Genomic DNA, 8,814 nt, shown 5'->3' on the forward strand with positions numbered 1-8,814 from the left:
TCACGAAAACTGAATTTGCTGGACACCAGAGATCTGTTGGTAAGACGTCGTGTAAACCATAAAGTTTTGCTGTTGATCACCTGCAGTTATTAAGCCAGCTGGTAACTGGTTAGTGAATGCCTCTTCCGTGAGCTCTTCTGTTTAGTCCATCTGTAGCGGGGACTGCTCCCCCGATACCCTTCTCTCCTTTCATGGCCTCTCTGAACTTCTTCTTCTTCTTCTTCTTCTTTTTTCAGCAATCAAATATTTAATATCTAAATTTTTTTTTTACTTTTTATTAGGTATTTTCCTCATTTACATTTCCAATGCTATCCCAAAAGTCCCCCATACCCTCCCACCCACTCCCCTACCCACCCACTCCCACTTTTTGGCCCTGGCGTTCCCCTGTACTGGGGCATATAAAGTTTGCGTGTCCAATGGGCCTCTCTTTCCAGTGATGGCCGACAGTTTCAGAGGCTCCACGTAGCTGTCAAAGCCTAGAGTGGACATGGCAAACAGAATATCCTCCCCATTGATTGCCTTCCGCTTCTCCTGATGACACCTTTCGCTTGCTTCAGACGTGATGAAGCTTATAAATTCACTACACATTCCTGAACTTATTCGTTGGCATCTTTTGCGATCTTTCCTGCTTGAGATATGGCTTTTTTTTTCTTATCCTAGCCACATTTGCAATTGGAAGGTAAATATCTTGTTCTCTGAAACGTTCTTTTGAACCATTTGTGTTTTCATGATCACTCATGCTGTCCTCAGCTGTCCCCATCACGGGGCTGGATCACAGAATGACTTCCTCCAATGTAGTCTGCAGAAATCCCAAAGCATCTGTGATACAGCTGTCACCATCCACTGTCATGAAATACTGTCAGAATTGTGTATCAGTGGTATTCTCAAATACCTGTCAAAAAGGTGGTGAATCCTTGTACAATTTTAACCTTCGGGGCGAGATGGCTGCATGCTGTAGGCGCAGAGCGGGCGGGAGCCCACCAGGGCGCTTGTTCTTCGTGAGGATCCGCCGCCTCGGCTCGCAGATGCCCGGGCGGCCCGGTGGAGCGCATCCCCCGCGCCGCCCGTGCCCAACGCCTGCCGCCTCCGGGATGCGGGAGACAAACGGCCTCTCCGGGGCGCAGCGTTCCCCTCCCGCCGGCTCCCCGGGCAAAATGAAACCCGCCCGGGGTTGCCACCGCGAGAGCCCCGCAGTCGCCTGGCCCCGCGCCCAGCAAGGCCCGAAGCACAGCGGCCTCGCCCGGAGGCTGCGGACTGCGAGTGTCCCCGATCAACGCGGCGTTGACGGCGGGGGGCTAGAGACATTTTTATGTCTAAGCCAGTTACTGAGTTGTTCCTATATCCATGAATCAGCAGATCAATTTACCTGTCTTGTTTGGTTTTCTCGAATTTTTCAAGATTTTAGGTGGACTTTCCCTGCCACAACTCACTCTGGAAGGGATCCAGAGCTTTTTCTCCTGTCAACATAAACACAGAACCTTTCTCTCCAAATAGCACATCCTTGGTCCAGTAACCGGAATTCATTAAGGGTTCAGTTTGACCTCTCTCCCAGAGGAGCTTTAACATAACCATCAAACTCATAATCATACTTATTTTGATAATTAAAACAATTTAAAGCAACCTAAACAAATATTGAGACTGGTTTTTTATTGTCCCCTGCCCCAACCTTCATGAGAACAAGGCCTAAATTATTTATACATCTGCGCAAACTTGAATCCTCCCTAACACGGAAATTAATATCTCCATAGATATGTATGTTCCTTTCTCTATGTATAATTCTCAAGGCCAAAGTTTCTGCTGTCTGAGATAGGATAGGCTCCCTACCTTCTGCTTTCAACCTATTTTTTTAAGATCAAAAGCCAGAATATCTATATATCTCTCTAATTAACTTTAATTAAAGTCCCTCTTACTTGCTTAAAAGCCTAGATTGCTTTAGGCAAGATGGCCATATTTTTTATTCTTCAGTAGTATTTTTTATTAGATATTTTCTTTATTTACATTTCAAATGCTATCCAGAAAGTTCCCTATACCCTCCCCCCACCCTGTTCCCCTACCCAGCCACTCCCGCTTCTTGGCCCTGGCATTCCCCTGTACTGAGGCATATAAAGTTTTCAATACCAAGGGCCCTCCCATCCCAGTGATGGCTGACTTGGACTATGCATAAGTAGGGGAAATCTTTCCATCTTCTGAGATCTTCTTTGATTACTTTCTTCAGAGACTTGAAGTTAAAATCATACAGATTTCTCACTTGCTTAATTAGAGCCACTCCAAAATATTTTATATTATTTGTGACTAGTGTGAAGGGTGTTGTTTCCCTAATTTCTTTCACATCCTGTTTATACTTTGTGTAGACGAAGGCCACTGTTTTGATTGAGTTAATTCTATATCCAGCTACTTTGCTGAAGTTGTTTATCAAGTTTAGGAGTTCTCTAGTTGAATTTTTGGGATCACTTATGTATACTATCATATCATCTGCAAATAGTGATATTTTGACTTCCCTTTTGTTGTCTAATTGCTCTGGCTAGAACTTCAAGAACTATATTGAATAGGTAGGGAGAGAGTGGGAAGCCTTGTCTAGTCCCTGATTTTAGTGGGACTGCTTCAAGTTTCTCTCCATTTAGCTTGATGTTGGCTACTAGTTTGCTGTATATTGCTTTTACTGTCTAGGTATGGGCCTTGAATTCCTGATCTTTCCAAGAATTTTATCATGAAGTGGTGTTGGATTTTGTCAAATGCTTTCTCAGCATCTCATAATGAGATGATCATATGGTTTTTTTCCTTTGAATTTGTTTATATAGTGGATTACATTGATGGATTTCTGAATATATTGAACCATCTCTGCATCCCTGGGATGAAGCCTACTTGATTGTGATGGATGGTTATTTGATGTGTTCTTGGATTTGGTTTGCGAGAATTTTATTGAATATTTTTTCATCAATATTCATAAGGGAAATTGATCTGAAGTTCATTTTCTTGTTGGGTCTTTGTGTGTTTTAGGTATCAGAGTAACTGTAGCTTCATAGAATGAATTGGGTAGAATACCTTCTGTTTCTATTTTGTGGAATAGTTTGAGGAGTATTGAATTAGGTCTTCTTTGAAGGTCTGATAGAACTCTGCACTAAACCCATCTGGTCCTGGGCTTTTTTTTTTGGTTGGAAGACTATTAATGACTGTTTCTACTTCTTCAGGGATATGGGACTGTTTAGATTGTTTATCTGATCCTGATTTAACTTTGGTACCTGGTATCTGTCTAGAAAATTATCCATTTCATTCAGATTTTCCAGTTTTGTTGAGTATAAGTTTTTGTAGTAGAATATGATGATGTTTTTTGGATTTCCTCAGTTTCTGTTGTTATGTCTCCCTTTTCATTTCTGATTTTGTTTATTAGGATTCTATCTCTGTGCCCTCTAGTTAGTCTGGCTAAGGATTTATCTATTTTGTTGATTTTCTCAAAGAACCAGCTCCTGGTTTGGTTGATTCTTTGTATAGTTCTTTTTGTTTCCACTTGGTTGATTTCAGCCCTGAGTTTGATCATTTCCTGCCATCTACTCCTCTTGGGTGAATTTGCTTCTTTTTGTTCTAGCGCTTTTAGATGTGCTGTCAATCTGCTAGTGTGTGCTGTCTCCAGTTTCTTTTTGGAGGCACTCAGAGCTATGAGTTTTCCTCTTATGGCTTTTTTCATTGTGTCCAATAAGTTTGGGTATGTTGTGGCTTCATTTTCATTAAACTCTAAAAAGTCTTTAATTTCTTCCTTTATTTCTTCATTGAGTAGAGTGTTGTTCAGCTTCCACATGTAATTGTGCTTTCTATTGTTTATGTTGTTATTGAAGACCAGCCTTAGTCCATCATGATCTGATTGGATGCATCAAATTATTTCAATCTTCTTATATCTGTTCAGGCCTGTTTTGTGACTGATTATATGGTCAATTTTGGAGAAGGTACCATGAGGTGCTGAGAAAAAGGTCTATGCTTTTGTTTTAGGATAAAATGTTTTGTAGATATCTGTTAAATCCATTTGTTTCATAGCTTCTGTTAATTTCGATGTGTCTCTGTTTAGTTTCTGTTTCCAAGATCTGTCCATTGATGAGAGTGGGATGTTGATGTCTCCTACTATTATTGTGTGCAATGCAATGTGTGCTTTGAGCTTTAGTAAAGTTTCTTTTCTGAATGTGAATGCCCTTGCATTAGGAGCATAGGTATTCAAAATTGAGAGTTCATCTTGGTAGATTTTTTTTTCCTTTGATGAGTATAAAGTGTCCTTCCTTATCTCTTCTGATAACTTTAGGTTGGAAGTTGATTTTATTCAATATTAGAATGGCTTCTCCAGCTTGTTTCTTGGGACCATTTGTTTGGAGAATTATTTTCCAGCTTTTTACTCTGAGGTAGTGTCTGTCTCTGTCACTGAGGTATATTTCCTGTATGCAGCAAAATGCTGGGTCCTGTTTACGTATCCAGTCTGCTAGTCTATGTCTTGTTATTGGAGAATTGAGTCTATTGATATTAAGAAATGTTAAGGAAAGAAGATTGTTGCTTCCTGTTATTTTTGTTGTTATAGGCAGAATTATGGGTTTTGTGGTTATCTTCTTTTTGGTTTGTTAAAAGAAGATTATTTTCTTGCTTTTTCTAGGGTGTAGTCACCCTCCTTGTGTTAGAGTTTTCCCTTTATTATCCTTTGAAGGCCTGGATTTGTGGAGCAATATTGTGTAAATTTGTTTTTGTCATGGAACATCTTGGTTGCTCCATCTATGGTTATTGAGAGTTTTCTGGGTAATGTAGCCTGGACTGGCATTTGTGGTCTCTTAGGGTCTGTATAACGTCTGCCCAGGATCTCCTGGCTTTCATAGTTTCTGGCGAGAAGTTTGGTTCTAATAGGTCTCACTTTATATGTTACTTGGCCTTTTTCCCTTACTGCTTTTAATATTATTTCTTTGTTTTGTGCATTTGGTGTTTTGATTATTATATGATGGAAGGAATTTCTTTTCTGATCCAATCTATTTGGTGTTCTATAGGATTCTTGTATGTTCATGGGCATCTCTTTCTTTAGGTTAAGAAAATTTTCTTCTATAATTTTGTTGAAGATATTTACTGGCCCTTTAACTTGGGAATCATCACTCTCTTCTATACCTATTTGGTCTTCTCATTGTGTCCTGGATGGTTTTTTTGTTTGTTCTGTTTTGTTTTGTTTTGTTTTGTTTTGAGACTTTGAGACAGGGTTTCTCTGTGTAGCCCTGGCTGTCCTGGAGCTCACTCTGTAGACCAGGCTGGCCTTGAACTCAGAAATCCACCTGCCTCTGCCTCCCAAGTGCTGGGATTAAAGGCATGCGCCACCACTGCTTGGCTTCCTGGATGTTTTGAGTTAGGATCTTTTTGCATTTTGCATTTTCTTTGATTGTTGTGTCAATGTTGTCTATAATATCTTCTGTGCCTGAGATTCTCTCTTCCATTTCTTGTTGGCGATGCTTGCATCTATGTCTCCTGATCTCTTTCCTAGGTTTTCTATCTCCAGAGTTGTCTCCCTTTGTGATTTCTTTATTGTTTCTACTTCCATTTTTCGATCCTGGATGGTTTTGTTCAATTCCTTCACCTGTTTGGATGTGTCTTCCTGCAATTCTTTAAGGGATCTTTGTGTTTCCTCTCTAAGGGCTTCTACCTGTTTACCTGTGTTCGCCTGTATTTCTTTAAGGGATTTTTGTGTTTCCTCTTTAAGGGTTTCTATCTGTTTATCTGTGTTCTCCTGTATTTCTTTAAGGGGGTTATTTATGTCCTTAAAATCCTCTATCAACATCATGAGATATGATTTTAAAGCCGAATCTTGCTTTTCCAGTGTGTTGGGGAATCCACAACTTGCTGTGGTTGGAGAACTGTGTTCTGATGGTGCCAAGGAGTCTTGTTTCCTGTTGGAAAGATTCTTGTGTTTGTCTTTTGCCATCTGGTTATCTTTGGTGTTCGACATTCTTGTTGTTTCTGACTGGAGCTTGTTCCTCCAGTAGGTCTGTAAGCCTGTTTCAGTACTCCTGCAAGACCAGCTCTCTCCTGGTGGGGCCCGTGTACTGCGGGCTGTGGAACCGCCTCAGCTCGGGGGTGCAGATGATGGACTAGAAGGATCCTGTCCCAGCTGCTCCACTGATCTTGTACCCCATGTGCTTCTGACTGGCCCCACTCCACACAATTATTGGAGAGAAAGTGGTTGTCTCACCTCCGAGCCCAGGAGTAAAAACATTTCTGGGAGAACAGGTCTCTCCTGCCAGGACCTGTGTACAGCTGGCTTAGGCTCTAATTTTTTTTTTTTTATCATACTAAGCTGACAATCCCAAAACTCCTATGTCAACCTGTAGTCTCTCCACCCCCAGCCTGGAACCTGCTTGCTCAAGGGTGGAGTTTCCTGCTCATTCGTTCTGCCACGCCCACTGCTGGACCGTGCTACTTTGTTGTTTGGAGCCACACACGTGTTCACCCTGCTACTGGACCCCGAGTTATTTGGCGGGAATCAGGTCCCCTCCCCCTTCCTTTATAACTGAGTGTCTGAATTAGTAAAATTGAGCTTTGATCAGAGACTTGGCTCCATTTCTTCTTTCGCCCCGTCTAGTTCCTCTCTTTTCAGCTCGAGTGGCCATCTCAGTCGAACCATTCTCATTACGAGCTGCTGGCCGGCTGCAACATCAACCATGTTCAAAGATCTGGAGAAACTGTCCTGGAAAGACTTTTACATGTCTTTAAATCATTTGTTCGTTTTCCCTAACTCTTCTCTTCTGTGAAGCTTAATACCTGTTGCTTCTACCATCTGCGTCTCTGCCTCTCATCTTAGCCTCTTTGTATTGGCTTCCAACTGTGGGAAGAAATCTCCACGTGACTTGGGCAAAATCCATATATTGCTTTTTATCCTTAAAAACAGTTAAATCAGATTTCTAAGTCTCTATTTCTATTTATTTGGTGGCTGGAGACAGGCAGCTTTATTGCCTGCTTCTCATTGCTTCACTCCTAGCACTCAGAATCTAGCTGTGACTCACTACACTGCGGATATGGAACCTGAAGTGGACACCTCCTGTAGCCAGGCAGGAACCTCAGTGGAGCAATAGAGCAATAGCAATAGCAACCAGCCCACACAAAAAAACTTTGAACCCAAAATTTATCCTGTCTACACAAGAAATGCAGACAAAGGGGATGGAGCGGAGACTGAGGAAAAGGTCCACCAATAACTAGCCCAACTTGAGACCCATCCTATGGGCAAGCACCAGTTCCTGACACTGTTAATAATGCTATGCTATGCTTGTAGTTAGGAAGAAGTTGTCTTCTGAGATGCTCCACCCAGAAGCTGACTCAGACAGATGGAGTCAAACAGTCAAGACAGTCAAAGAGTGGATGGAGCTTGGGGACTCTTGAGAAAGAATAAGAGGAAGGATTGTGGGCCTCAAAAGGGAGAGGAACTTCACAGAAAGACCAACAGAGTCAACTAACCTGGACCCTTGGGGCTCTCAGAGTCTGAACCACCAACCAAAGGACATACACAGGCTGGACCTAGGCCTCCCCACACATACGTATCATAGCAGATGTGCAGCTTGGTTTTTGTGTGGGTCCTGAACAATTGGAGTGTGGCTATCCCAAAAGTTGTTGCCTGTACATGAGATATGTTCTTCTAGCTAGGCTGCCTTGTCTTGCCTCAATGGAAAAGAAAGAGCCTACCCCCACAGAGGCTTGAAGCGCCAGGGTGAGGGGATACCCAGGGGGTACCCCACCTGCTTAAAGGAGAACAGGGGTGGGGGAAGGATTGTAGAAAGGGGTTACCAATGTGTGTATTGATCCCATATTGTTACTTATTCTTTGAATAGATTAAATGCACCACCACTTTATTTAAGGAATTTCCTTCTTTAGATGGTTTCTCTGTGTAGCCCTGGCTGTCCTGGAACTTACTCTGTAGACCAGACCAGCCTCAAACTCAGAGATCCACCTGCATCTGCCTCCCAAGTGCTGGGATGAAAGGCGTGTGGCATCACCACCCAGCTTATTCAAATAACTTTTAGTTCTTTGATCTGTTGCTCTTCTTTACACCAGAATATAGCATCTCTGTAACTGAAGCAGCTATTACATCTGTATCATTCACTTGTTTATCGGATGAACCTTTGATGAGCATCTGTTCCATTCCCAGCTCTGTATTACTGTTCAGCATTTGTGAAGTGTTTAACAAGCATATGGTCTTTCTTATTTGAGAAATAAGTTTCCAAGGACTTGAGAGATCATATTAATCATTCTAGAATAAGCTGGGGTATAGTTCAGCAATAAAGTGCATGCCTAGTGTTCTAGGAGCCTAGATTTGATCCCCAGTTCTGAAAATAAAAAGAAACATCCCAAGAAGATGTGGAATTTGTGTTTCTGAATCCAAGTTATTTTGCTTAACACACTGACTGCCAGAAGCATACCTTTTTCTACTAGTAACTTGAATTCACCTTCTGCACAGCTAAATAAAATTCCATTGTATGTAAGGATCACATTTATCAACTTATCTGTTGATAGACATATAGAATGGTACCATTTCCTAGTAATAGTGCAGCAGTCAACAAGAATGAGCAAGCATGTCTTAAGTGTGTTGATTTCTTCAGGCACACACCCAAAAGAATTTCTTTTTCTTTCTTTGGTTCATTGGTTGATTTTTCAAGACAGGGTTACATGCATGTAATGAAGGAAAGGGTCTGGTGACGTGTGGAATCTTGTCTTTCCTCTGGTTTATGATGCTACTGAGTCTGACAGAATGTTGTGTCCCACAAGAGGCTCTGTTCACTTTAGTAGCTTTTCTTTGCATGTCAGTGACCTCTGCTGGCA

The 8,814-nt window shown here is 41.7% G+C and overlaps 1 pseudogene; it reads right to left on the minus strand.

Annotated features, from left to right (window-relative positions):
- Positions 1–1,085, minus strand: LOC110295439 (nuclear transcription factor Y subunit beta-like; annotated as a pseudogene).
- Positions 1,086–8,814: the final 7,729 nt, after the last annotated feature.

This window comes from Mus caroli, unplaced genomic scaffold (assembly GCF_978045245.1).
Source record: "Mus caroli unplaced genomic scaffold, Mus_caroli_1 scaffold_4, whole genome shotgun sequence".
Taxonomy (NCBI): domain Eukaryota; kingdom Metazoa; phylum Chordata; class Mammalia; order Rodentia; family Muridae; genus Mus; species Mus caroli.